Raw genomic sequence first — 13,582 nt, forward strand, 5'->3', positions numbered from 1 at the left:
CAGAATGTTGGGTTCAATTTTTGAATCCATCCTGCCACTCTATGTCTTTTAATTGGTGCGTTTAGCCCATTGACATTGAGAGAGATTATTGTTATGGGATTTTGTCCCATTGTTCTGTTGAAATTTGGTGTATTTGAGGGGTCTGTCTTGCCTTAAAGTAGCCCATTTAGTTGTACTTGTAACCATGGTTTTGAGTCTATGAAGTTCCTGAGCTGTTGTTTGTCTGTGAAACTGTGTGTTGTTCCTTCTATTATGAATGAGAGTCTCGCTGGGTAAAGTATTTTTGGAGAGGCATTTATTTCGTTGAGTTTTTTCACTATGTCCCACCACTGTTTTCGGGCCCTGAGGGTTTCATCAGAAAAATCAGCTGTGAATTTTAAGGATGCTCCTTTTAAGAGATTTCTTTCTTCAATCTTGCTGCTTTCAGAATTTTGTCTCTGTCTAAAGTTTTGGTAAAAATATGGAACGCTTCACGAATTTGCGTGTCATCCTTGCGCGGGGGCCATGCTAATCTTCTCTGTATCGTTCCAATTTTAGTATATGTGCTGCCGAATCGAGCACTCTACTGACTTTTTAATATCACATTCCATATTCTTTATTTTTGTCATTTCTAATTGTAGACGATCTTTCTTTTTTTCTTGACTCATACTTTATTATGCTTTGCTGACTACTTGTGCCATCATTTCTTTGAGTTTATTGGACATCCTCATGATGGAGTCACTGAAGTCACTGTTGGAGGATTTACTGAGCTGGTTGATGGTGACTCAGTGATACTGTTCTCACACATGGTACTTAGTGGGCGTTGATTTGTTTCCCCAGCTTGTTTTCTCGTATTCTTGCTGAGCTGGGAGTGAATCTTTCTAGTTAGACTCCCTGGAAGATATTGAGGGATTAAGCAGAGGTTTCTCTCTTACTTCTCAGCCCATCTTCAACAAATGGCAGGAAGAATAACTGTGCAATGTCAAATTTTTTAGTTAGATCTGTTGCTTCAGATGCTGTGATGTGGGCCTGTTTACATGGTGCAGGTCCAGTATGGAGGCCACTGGCACCCAACCAGAAAGAAGGGGTATTTTCTCCTGTTCTGGGTCAGGCCTAGAGCTGTCAATCAGAGGCGGGTCTCTCCTGGGATGGTGGAGCATAAAACAGATGGTCCAGAAACAAATATTTTATTTATTTTTATTTTTTAAATTTAATTTAATTTTTATAAAATAGTTCACAATATTGCACAGCGGGTAGGGCGTTTGCCTTGCACGCAGTCAACATGGCCGACCCGAGTTCGATTCCTCTGCCCCTCTCGGAGAGCCCGGCAAGCTACCGAGAGTATTCGATATGCCAGACACAGTAACAACAAAGTCTCCAATGGAGACGTTACTGGGCCCGCTCGAGCAAATCGATGATCAACGGGAGGGCCTTTACTTTACTTACTTTACTTACTTACTTTAGTTCACAATATTTGATTACATTTAATACCTGAACACCAATCCCACCACCATTACACCTTCCCACCACCGTATTTTGGATGTTCCTATCCCAAACCCCAACCCCTTCCCCAAAGCAGAACAGAAATAATGTATGTTGTCACAATGGAGACGTTACTGGGCCCGCTCGAGCAAATCGATGAACAATGGGAGGTTACAGTGCTATAGTGCATTGTTTGTTATGAATAAACCGCTGAAAATGCTCCAAAAAAGGTTCTTTAAAAGAAAGTGTGTGAAGATTGTTGTATTTCACCCAAGAGTCATTTAGTCCTTCTGTAAGAGATCACTATCATGTTGTTAAAGGTTGAGCCTTGTGTGCTTATATATGCACTGAAGCACTGTCTTACTGTTTGTTCATACATTTTGCTTGAGCGGGCCCCAGTAACATCTCCATTGTGAGAATTGTTACTGTTTTTGACATATTGAATACGTCATGGGTAGCTTGCCAGGCTTTGCTGTGTGGGCAGGATACTCTTGGTAGATTGCCATGCTCTCTGAGAGGGGCGGAGGAATCAAACCCGGGTTGACTGTGTGCAAGGCAAAAGCCCTACCCACTGTGCTATCACTCTTTATATATATATGTATATATATGAGAATATACATATATATGTAAGAAAATACATATATATATATCTGTAAAATATATTTCCCTCTAAGATTGGTTACCTTCTACTTTCTTGATCACTTGACATCCCGTTATTCATCGATTTGCTCGAGTGGGCACCAGTAACATCTCCATTTGTCCCTGTCGCGTGCTAGTGTAACCCAATGACGTCTGCTCACTCCAGGAACACAAAGAGCCTCAAACCATTCATTCAGCGTCTTGATGAAGAAGTCTGACCATCTCGTAGGTGGGTGGCCACTCATTCTTTTGACATCCCATGGAATCCAGTCGGTAATGGCTCTAGTCCAGTGAGCTTAAACGCCTTGGAGAACGAGACAGTGTCCCTGATTCTCCATCGTCAACGGAGGTCAGAACTCCGGATTCCTTCTCTCACTTGAGTGAAGCGTGATACTCCAAGCATAGCTCTTTCGATTCCTCTTTGTGTGACCTGAATAGCGTTCTTGTCCTGTTTTTGTGGGACCCAGGTCTCTGAGGCATATATTAGTGCAGGGAGAACGGTGGAGTCAAAGAGATGTGCCTAGAGCCGGAGGTTCTTTGTCCTCTTAGCTATTTCTTCGACGCTCTTGAAGGCGTTCCATACTGCTCTCTTCCTCCTGCACAGCTCAGGTGTCTTCTACTTTAAGCTGCATCAAATGTGGTGTGCTACTCTTGGAATATGAGAAAAAGTCACCGAGCAGTCCAGGAATAGGTTCACTCATGGGTGAAGCTTGGCCCTAGTGTGTGGAGAGTGTCCATGAGCCTGGTGGCAGTGGAGTTCTGGAGGTTTTGGGCTGCAGGGGCTGAATCCTTTGGGGAGGGAGAGGTCTTACCCGCCTCCCTCCAGGGCGCCCCGAATGAAGCAGCCTGGAGCAGGGTCTGTCGGCATGATTATGGCAAGCTGTTTCATGCTCTCTTCTGAGAGATTGATAATGAGTCTCTCCAGAAACAAATATTTTAAAGTCACTGCTTGAAATTGCTAAGGGAAGGTATTTCTTTAGCTAATTTAAAATTTTTGGTTTTGGGGCCATACCCACTCCTAGTCAGGAATTACTCCTGGCTCTGCACTCAGGAATCACTCCTGGACTCGAGGATCATTCGAGGATCATATGGGGTGCCAGGGATTGAACTTGGGTCAACTGCATGCAAGGCAAATGCCCTACCTTCTGTACTATCTCTCTGGGTACAGTACAGGTGATTTTATTTAGGTAACTTTATTTAGTTTTTCAGTTTTAGAGTAATGAAAAGACCATTTTATTTTATTTTAATTTATTTTTTTAGTGGATCACTGTACAATTACAGAGTTATAAACTTTCGTGTTTGCGTTCCAGTCACACAATGATCGAGTACCCATCCCTCCACCAGTGCCCATTCTCCACTACCAATAATCCCAGTATCTCTCCCACAACCCCCATCCTATTCCCCCTATCCTACCCCCCACTGCCAGCCCCATAGCGCCTCTGTGGCGGGGCATTCCCTTTTTGTTTTCTCTCTCTCCTTTTGGGTGTTGTGGTCTGCAATAGAGGTAATGAATGGCCCTTGTGTTCCATCTACAGTCTACTGAAAAGGCCGTTTTAAACCTGTTTGTTTCCTGGTGATTTCCTTCCACCCTTTTTTTGTTACTCATTTCTTTTTCTCTATTCCTTCTCCTTAACATCTATTTCAACTTCCTTAACAAAGGAAGAAAGCAAGAACCTGGGAACAGCAGCATTCAAGGCTGGGGAGCATAACCAGAGGGAAACTGAGGACTCAAGCTCCTCATCTGTTTTTCCTGAATTCTGACCCATCCCATTCCTCTGCTAATGCCCACTGCTGATTCCTGACTTGCTCAATTTTGTGGCTTCAGGATGCGCTACAAGAGGCTTTCATACAGCATGGCATGACTTCCTCACACAGAGACTTGGGTGTGGCTAAGTGGTGGCTATTTTGGTTGACCTTTTTGTGAAAAAGAAAAAAAAGGTTATCCTAAATGCCCTGCCACTGTGTTAGGGTCGGGTGGGGGGAAGGGGGGTGGGAGGGATACTGGGACCGGTGGTGGTGGAGAATGGGCACTGGTGGAGGGATGGGTATTCGATCATTGTATAACTGAAATCCAAGCACAAAAATGTGTAAGTCTACAACTGTACCTCATGGTGTTTCACTAATAAAAATTTAAGGAAAAAAAAGGTTATCCTGTATATCACTCTACTCCTTTCAGCACTCAGTTCTTGTGCAGGGTGATAATTTCCAATGATCACTGTCATATGGTCCCTTCTCTGTCCTAACTGCCCTCCATTCCAACTTGTGGCAAGCTTCCAACCATGGACTAGTCCCCATGGCCCTTATTTCTACTGTCTTTGGATATTGCTCTCTTGCTATATTTTTATATCTCACAGATGAGTGCAATTATTTTATGTCTGTCCCCTCTCCCTCTGACTCATTCCACTCAGCGTGATGCTCTTAATGTTCATCCATATATAAGCAAATCTCAAGTATAAACAATTTACTTCATATAATTTATTAGGACAAAATTGCAAATAAGATTATAAGAATATATCAATAAAAGTCAATTAATTATTATATAATATAATAATAAAAGTCAAGTCATTATTATATCTCACAATGGTGTTACTAAAGTCATTGCCTGAGATTTTACTGAGCTGCTTGGTGCTAGTTGAGCCTTCTATGTTATTATTTTCCTACATTGAGCTTGGTGGGCTTTCACACAACTTTTCCATCAAATTTGCTGTGCTCTGTAGTCAAAGTGATAATTCAATGGATAAAAACAATAAGACAGTGGGCGCTTGCCTGTCATATGTCTGATCTGAGTTCAATCCCTGGCACTTCGTATGGTTCCCTGAGCTCTACTAAGAGTTTTTCCTGAGTACAGGGCCAGGATCCAGTCCTGAACACTACTGGGTGTGAATGACCCAAAAAACAAACAAAGAAAAGTTTTTTTTATATTGTTTTTGTGCTCCTACTGGGCAGCCAGTACTGTGAAATTTGGACATGTCAAAGGGCTGCATATGTGGCCACTCACTCCAGAAGCTATGGAGCTGGGGCGACTTGGTGAATTGACAGCTTGATGAGGTCCAGTTGTGGAGCCGAGCTACTTCTACGCTGAACTCTGCTGGATCTGGATGGGGGCTGCTAGGCCTTCTGGCAGGGTGGGAAATCTATCCGCCCCCCATTCTGGGAAAGCCCAGAGTCCTCAGCCCAGAAGACCAGTTAACCTGGCACGGTTTAGTGGCTTGAGTTCTTCTTGAGATTTGTTGTGGAGCTGAGTCCAATATTACATTCTTGAAGGTTGTTAAGTGAGTAGAAGCTCAATATTGTCACAAAGAAAATGATAATTATATGATGTGATGGAGATGTTAGCTGAGAGGATGGTGGTAATGATTTTACATCACAGAAGTGTATCAAATGCACTTTAATTGATACAGTATTACAGGCAATTTATCTCAGTGCTCGGAAACAAAAAAGAGATGACCTGGAGGGTGAGTTCCTGGATCACTTAATCACTTAATCACTTAACTTCCCGTTAGTCGTTGATTTGCTCGAGCGGGCGCCAGTAACTTCTCCATTTGTCCCTGTCCCGTGCTAGTGTAAGTCCAATGACATCTGTTCGCTCTGGGAACATGAAGAGCCTCAAACCGATCGTTCATGATCTTCACGAAGAAGTCTGACCATCTGGTAGGTGGGCAGCCACGCGGTCTTTTGACATCCCATGGAATCCGGTCAGTAACAGCTCTAGTCCAGCGGTCGTCTTTAAATCTCATTACGTGACCAGCCCATCTGATTTTTGACACCTTGGCAAATGAGACAGCGTCCCTGATTCTTGATCGTCGACAGATATCGGAACTCCGGATTTTTTCTCTCATTTGAGTGAAACATGATATTCCAAGCATAGCTCTTTCTATTCTTCTTTGGGAGACCTGAATAGCGTTCTCATCCTGTTTGCGTAGGGCCCAGGTCTCTGAGGCATATGTTAATGCAGGAAGAACAGTGGAATCAAAGAGATGTGCCCGGAGCGGGAGGTTCTTCGTCCTCTTAGCTATTTCTTCGACATTCTTGAAGGCGTTCCAAGCCGCTCTCTTCCTCCTGCGCAGCTCGGGTGCCAGGTCATTTGTCATGTTGACCTCTCGACCTAGGTACACATAGCTGTTGCATTCAGAGATGGTCGTTCCATTGAGAGCGAATGGGGCATCAGGAACGAGACGAGCTCCTGGATAACAACTGAATATTAGTTGTTCACCTCAGGAATCAAGAGAAGAGCTGGGTGGGTGGGATCAGCCACCAGACTGGACATGTTCTTGGGTCATTAGTTATGAAGTGTGTGACCGTGTGCAAGTTCTTTGGCCTTTCTGCACCTCAAGTTCCAGACATAAAATGGACAATATATGTATCATATGTTTTCTCTGTCGTGAGACAGAGTAGAGGTTCAGCAATGCCATTATGAAAAGTACAATCTGGTGCCTGCTGCACCCTACATATAAGTTAATTATTATTATTATTTTAATTAGTGTTTATTAATTTTAGTCACATACATGTGAGGCAGTTGAAAGAACTTTTAGGAATTTTGCAAGAAGCAAAGTTTGCACCAGACCTCATTGCTGTGACTCTTCCTGAGATACCATACAAGGAAATTTTCTGGTGCATAAAAAAGAAAATACAATTTCAAGGCAACTTTTTTGCCCCTATGCAAAGAGAATATAAGTCAAGTCACATTTATATCCCAAATCCCAAGAAATCCAAGTTCAATACAACTTTCAGCTACCAGGTAAAGGCATGGCGTGGAGAATTTCCAAAAATTCAATTTCCAGGAATATCTTAGAAAAAGGTAATAGGAATAACTGAGTTTATTCCTTTTTGTTGGCTGCCAGCTTCAGGATTCTTGTCATGTCCCGTTGACTAGAAGGGCATGTTCCAATTTATATGGTTGTTCCTAGCGCTGTTCAACTTTCCCTTCATTTATTACTATCAGGTGTCACTAACTGCGTTCAGCAAATAAAGAGCTCATTCCTCCCAGTCGCTCCTTGTAAGCCTAATGCATTCCATATCCCAGTTTCGTGTTCTCACCGAGGGCAGGCTCTGTTCCTCTCTAAGGTAAGACAGCGGTGGGCATGTCATGTGAGAGACATGGCCCAGGAACTATGTCTGACGAGGCATGGTGCGTCTACAAGTTTCCAGAGTGGCCTTTAGCATGAAGGGGACCTGTAAAAACATTGTGAGGAAAGGAAAAGGGGTGGTCAGGGCTCAGAATGGGGGACCTCCTTCCTCTTTGGACCTATGACCTGCAGAAATGCCCTTGTCCTCCAGGGTGGCCCAGGCCCAAGGCAACACTGGGCCATTCGGAATGAAACCCACATGGGGAAACATACAGAGGAAAGTATTCAGGAGCGGGAACTGGGTGTGTTTCAGACATTCAGTCTGCAGAGAAAAATCTGTAGCTTTTTATTTTTTAAGAAAAATAAGCCCTTGGATATGAGCTTTTAGAGAGTTCATGTATGCAGGATGTCTTCTTAGAAGGGGAAAAACAGTGAGGAACAATTCCAACAATCCCACCTTCAGACCCCAAAAGAAGAGAGCAACTGAAAAATATAAACATTCCTTGAGGTTCAAATAGAGGCAATGGGCTGAGCAGAGACCCAAAGAAAACGTTCGGTCTGCTGACAGTGGTTCTGGGCCATCTCCCTGTCTCTCCCGTAGCCGATCATGACTAATGAGCAGTGGCAGTCACCTGCCATCATGCTTGTTTTTACTGAATCCTGGGACCTTCCTTCATTTTATTAAAGTGACATAGTTTTTAGGGGAAGAGCTTCTCACTCCTTCAAATGTGTTCTACGCTACAACCACTGTCAAAGGTCTAAGATTCTCTGCCAAATTGGGGGACCCCTCTACCCATTCCTCCCAACCACACCTTCCCCCCTGCACTGCGGCTCTCTGGCCAGGATTCACAATTTCACTGTTTTGTTTCTTTATATTCCACATATGAGGAATGTCATTGTTGGTCTCTCATTTTTTTTTTGTAGGGCACAAGTATGCCAAGTTTCATCCATGTGGGTGCAAGCGATGAGTCAACTTTCTGACAGTCGATGTTGAGGAGTTTCCGTTGTGTACAAACCATGTCTTTTTTGATTGTTTGTTTTTTGTTTTAGGCCCACATCCAGTAGTTTTCAGGGCTTACTCTTGGTTCTGTGTTCAGAGTTCACTCCTGGCACTACTGGGGGACCATATAGTGTTGGGGATTCAACCTGGGTAGACTGCATGTGAGGCAAAAACCTTTTCTGCTGTACCCCATACCAGATCTTTCACCCACTCATCTGTCATATACCATATGCACACACAGACACACAAGCATATACTCAGATATCATGCATGCACACCACACACATACATATTTACACACATGTACTGCTGTACTGCATAAACACATCATATACACATACAATAATACGTACATCACACAATACAATATGTATACATAGTCCACACATGAACCTGCATGAATACACCACATACATACCCACAGAGTCCACTTGTGTGCATACAGAACTCATAAACCTACATTCTACACACGTATATTATATGCATACACTGCACATACCATGTGTGTATATAAATGTACACACCATAAACCTAAATATGTAACATGTGAAACACAAATACACACCATCCCTGTACTTATGCATACCACACACATGAACATACAAAACAATTCCATTTACACACAACACACACATATCCAGGTACCATAAATACATACACGCATGTGCACACAGACTTGCTCTATCAACTTTGACCAATGATCAGGCACCTGGACTTTCAATTCTTTTCTGCTCTGATCAGTGCTAAGGGCCACACGGTGCTGGAGAGCCCATTCAAGCGCTGTCACTTACTCTGGACACTGGCTTTAGTTCTGCAGACTCAGCTGCTGGCTGGGGAATGGGGATGGAGCAGGACAATCTTGTGACGTGCTGGAGAGCTGGGGATATGGACAAACATTGGTCAATTGTTTGAGCCCTGGGGGCCAGTGCAGGCCACTGTGACAAGAGGGAGAGGGGTGCAGCAAGGGTAAGCTGGAGGAAGTGGGTGTTGTTCAGCAGGGCAGCTGTGAGTCCCTCACAACCGTCTTTTTTATTGTTATTTTTTAAAAAAAATTTTATTAGTGAAATTCCATGAGGTACAGGCCCAAGAACAGATGACTGGTTAAAGAAACTTTGGTACATCTACACAATGGAGTACTATGCAGCTGTTAGAAAAGATGAAGTCATGAAATTTATATACAAGTGGTACTACATGGAAAGTATCATGCTAAGCCAAATTAGTCAGAAAGAGAGGGACAGACATAGAAAGATTGCATTCATCTGGGGAACATAAAATAACAAAATAGGAGACTAACACCCAAGAATAGCTGAGATAAGTACCAGGAGTTTTCCTCCATGGCTTGGAGGCCAGCCTCACATGTTAGGGGAAAAGGCAGCTCAGATAGAGAAGGGAGCCCCGCAACTGTCTTGATGTGGAGGTTAGAGAGGGCATTTGCAGAACTATGAGCCAGGCCCGAGGCACTGTGAGTCATCGCATGCACATGTGTGTGGAGGTGGGGGGACAATGAGTGGCCTCAAGTGCAGACCTGGCTCAGGGAACTGAGGAAACCTCTGCTCATTGCTGGCCCGTTCCAGTCCTGTGCTGAGAAAGTGAGTCATGAGCTCAGTCGCTCTGATGACCTGGCCTGTGTCTCCGTGACCCATGGGAGCCCTTCTTGGGGACCAGGAGGCTTCGGAATATGCAGGCACAAGCAGAAAGTCAAGCAGCTGCCTTGGACCTCGGCGGGGAGCCCGTCTAGACTGTTGACCTTGGCCCCAGTGGTGGAGGAGAGGAGCCACGGGAGCTCAGCTTCATCCTATGCTGGGCCAGGTCGACTTTCAGATCTGCCCACTGGTGGAGGAGAAAAAGGCACCTCGGAGATGCATGTTGGTTTGCCAAAGTTGCACAGGGAGTGTCAGAACAAGGCCTGGCAGGCAGTGTTGCCAAGACCTTGTCCCTGAAATGCCTCGTCCCCTTTAGGCTGGGAGCTGGGGGGCCCCTGTGAATGCAACACTGCCTGCTTTCTGCAAGAATCTTTATGCTTCTGGGGCTCAGTACCCCTGAGAGTTTGCCTACCTCATGCGGCATGGGCTGACCCTGTTCTGCACTTCCGTGCTTTGGCAGGAACATGGGGCTTGATCACATTTTGAGCGGGGAGGAGCATACAATGTGAAGTCCTTAAACATGGATCCCAGAGAGCTGTATTGTCACAGACCATCTACCAGCTTGCTTGAATTCAAAGTTCAAGGCCACTGTGGTCCCTAACCCTTGCAGCTCATCGCCCAAAGCCTACTCCTAAACTGGCTCCCCAGGGTTTCTCCCTTCCCTGGATAATGGTCCTTCCTGCCTTTGTTCTTCTCCCCCCTCTTCCCCCCCACCCCTGCAGCCATTAAGCCCACAGGGAGACAAAGGATATCAAGAAGTGGAGGCTCCAGTGAGCTGACTGGGTCTCAGGGTCCAGGAGTATCAACTACTACTAGCCTCCAGTTGCCTGCAAAGGAATTTCTTGGGTGTCCTGACTATAATTTATTATTGAGGGACTGCTGTGAGAGCGAGCTTAAGGGATTATTGGGAAAATTGGAGAGAATGGTGGTGGGAAGGTGTAATTGTGGTGGGATTGGTGTTGGAATACTGAATATCTGTAACAAATCATCATGAACAACTTTGTAAAAAAATGTGTCACACATTTCATATTAGTTCACTTACCGGTTCTTCTCTCATGCACCCTCACACAACCTCGGGTGTCTTGCTAATAAATTCAATATACTTTAAGAATAAAAAAAATAATATTTAAAGTTAGGAATGATCATTTTGAACAAGAACTGATTGTTGAAAGTAGGTAAAGGGATATACATTATAACCTTTCAGTATCTGTATTACAAACCATAATGCCCAAAAGGGAAGAGAGAGATAGAGAGAGACAGAGAGACAGAGACAGAGAGAGAAAGAGAGAGAGAAGAGAGAGATAGAGAGAGACAGAGAGACAGAGACAGAGAGACAGAGACAGAAGAGAAAGAGAGAGAGAAGATAGAGTTAGAGATGGAGAGAGAGAGAAAGAAAAAGAGGAAGAAGGAAAGAAACCATGGGCAGGGGCTGGAGGGAAACTGGGGACATTGGTGGTGAATGAGCACTGGTGAAACAACAGGTGTTAGAACACAGGATGACTGAAACCCATTCATGGACAATTTCGTAACTGTGTATCTCACTGTGATTCAGTTAAAAATAATATTTAATTTCAATTTCCTCATTTTGTTTTATTTATTTATTTGGCGTTTGGGCCATCCCTTGCATTGCTCAGGGCCTACTCCTGGCTCCGTCCTCAGGGATTACTCCTGCTGGTGCTTGGGGGACCTATGTGGGTGCCTGGAATCAAACTGGACCGGCCATTTTCTTTGTTAATTAAAATGTCTTGAGTGGCCGCCCCGCTAAGCTGGGACTTGTGTTGTGTTTAGTCTCTTTATTCCCAAACAAAGCCCAACCTAATCACTTCGCTCTCCACTTACTTCATTGGCTTCACCAAGGATCAAGAGCAGAATATAATTTGTATAAAAAAGGGATTCCAGTGCTGGACTGGAGGAGGCATGATTCCAAATGACGATTGCCTGGTGTCTGATTTGAATCCCTGCTGGTGGTTGGAATGGGTCCAGCAGCTGCATGAACTTGTTTGATTTGTTTTTGGTTTTGGGCCACCCCCTGAAGCAGAACCAGAGCTCTGTGCTCAGGGATCACTCCTGGGGCAGGGGGGTTGAGGGGGAATCATATTCAGTGCTGGGAATTAAACAGCAGTCAGCCACATGCCAGGCAGTTCCTGAACCCCTGTGCTATCTCTCTGGCCCGGAAACCCCTATTTTCACTCATTCATGACCTCACTCTATGTTTTTCTCTTAGCCTGAAAGCAACTAGTTGGTGATGAATCCAGCACACATTTCAGATGAAATCTCTGCTCAGGGTTGAGATGATCCATCGGCTTACTCAGATGTGCCTTGCAAGATGGCAGGCAGTCTGACCAACAGATGAGCGAAAAGGCTGGAGAACATAGTTGAGATTGTGTTTGGTCTCAGTTCATTTGATGCATCTTAATTAAGAGCATCTGTGAAGAGCAGGTTCCCTCCCTGTGCTGGGTGCAGGTGGGCAGTGTTCTAGTCCCATCTAGTCATGTCAGAGTCTTTAACACCAGGCTCCTATTGGGAGGCTCCCTCTGGTCTTCATGCATCACTTCTGAGGCACAAGACCCTCTCTCATATGTGAGACTCAAGATACACGGCAGGATAGCAACAAAGGGCCAAAGGCAACACAACGGGAGAGCTGATCCACACAATTGAGTGGTTAGGAGTGTGTCAAAGAGCATTGGGGTCCTGGGGGAGGAGGAGGCGGCACTGTTGATGGCCGTGGTGTTGAAATTATGTGTATGGGAAACCATCATTAACAGTATAGTGAACCACAGAATCTTGATCAATAAAATAAACACACACTTTTCATTTCAGGTTGAGAAAGAATTATATTTCCTTCCTACTAAATTTGCCTGGGATCCTGCAGCCAGAGCTATTGTATACTTTATTAATTTGAATAAAATTTGATTGATTTGTCATTGATTTGTAATCCTCAAGTTTGGGGAGTGTAGTTTCACATCTTGATACACGATTAACAAATTATCTCATATCCCATGGGCTTTTCAGAGTCTAGAAAAACAACTGAACAATCATCCTAGAGGTTGATTAGAGAGAAGAAAAAAATCCATGACAGTTTGTACATCTTGTGCTGCAGCCTTTGACAGGGATTCCCTCATTCATTTAAGCAGGAACCAGCAATTCTTTCCTTTGGGGGTGTGTTTGGGTCATACCTGCAGTGCTCAGAGCTCATTCTTGGCAATGCTGAGGGATCACATAAGGTGCCGAGGACCAAACAAGGCTGAGGACCTCTATGAAGCATGTGCACAGGCTCATTAGGGAGCGACAATCCCCCGTTGGTCTGGGGAATCCCTGCTCTTGAACCCCCTTTTTCTCTGCAGCATCACCCTCAGCAGCTCTTGTATTTCTAGGGTCCCTTTAGCTGGCTTATTCCCCAAGTGCCCAGCACTTTATTGTGGAAGTGCTGGTTTTAGGAGAGGTTCAAATGTAAGTTGCAATCCCACACCCACCACCAAAGTCCCACCAAATATTGTTTGGCTATGATGCAGTAAATTAAAATTAATAAAAGAAAGAAATAATCCCTCTACATTAAAGCACTTAAGGAATAGTCTTCGAGTAGAATTCTAAATAATATGTGAAAGAAACTTTATTTAATTTTATGGAACTTTAAAATACTTAGACTAAATGATGGGCTGGAGCAATAGCACAGCAGGTAGGACATTTGCCTTGCACGCGGCCAAACTTGGTTCGATTCCTCCGTCCCTCTCGGAGATCCTGGCAAGCTACCGAGAGTATCCCACCCACACGAC

General features: G+C 44.4%; 1 non-coding gene across 1 annotated transcript; it reads right to left on the reverse strand.

Moving 5' to 3' along the window:
• Positions 1-454: 454 nt before the first annotated feature.
• Positions 455-561, reverse strand: LOC130034903 (U6 spliceosomal RNA). The gene has a single exon (XR_008794199.1). It is a non-coding gene; the product is annotated as a U6 spliceosomal RNA (small nuclear RNA).
• Positions 562-13,582: the final 13,021 nt, after the last annotated feature.

This window comes from Sorex fumeus, unplaced genomic scaffold (genome assembly GCF_029834395.1).
Source record: "Sorex fumeus unplaced genomic scaffold, SorFum_2.1 ptg000061l, whole genome shotgun sequence".
NCBI classification, from domain to species: Eukaryota; Metazoa; Chordata; class Mammalia; order Eulipotyphla; family Soricidae; genus Sorex; species Sorex fumeus.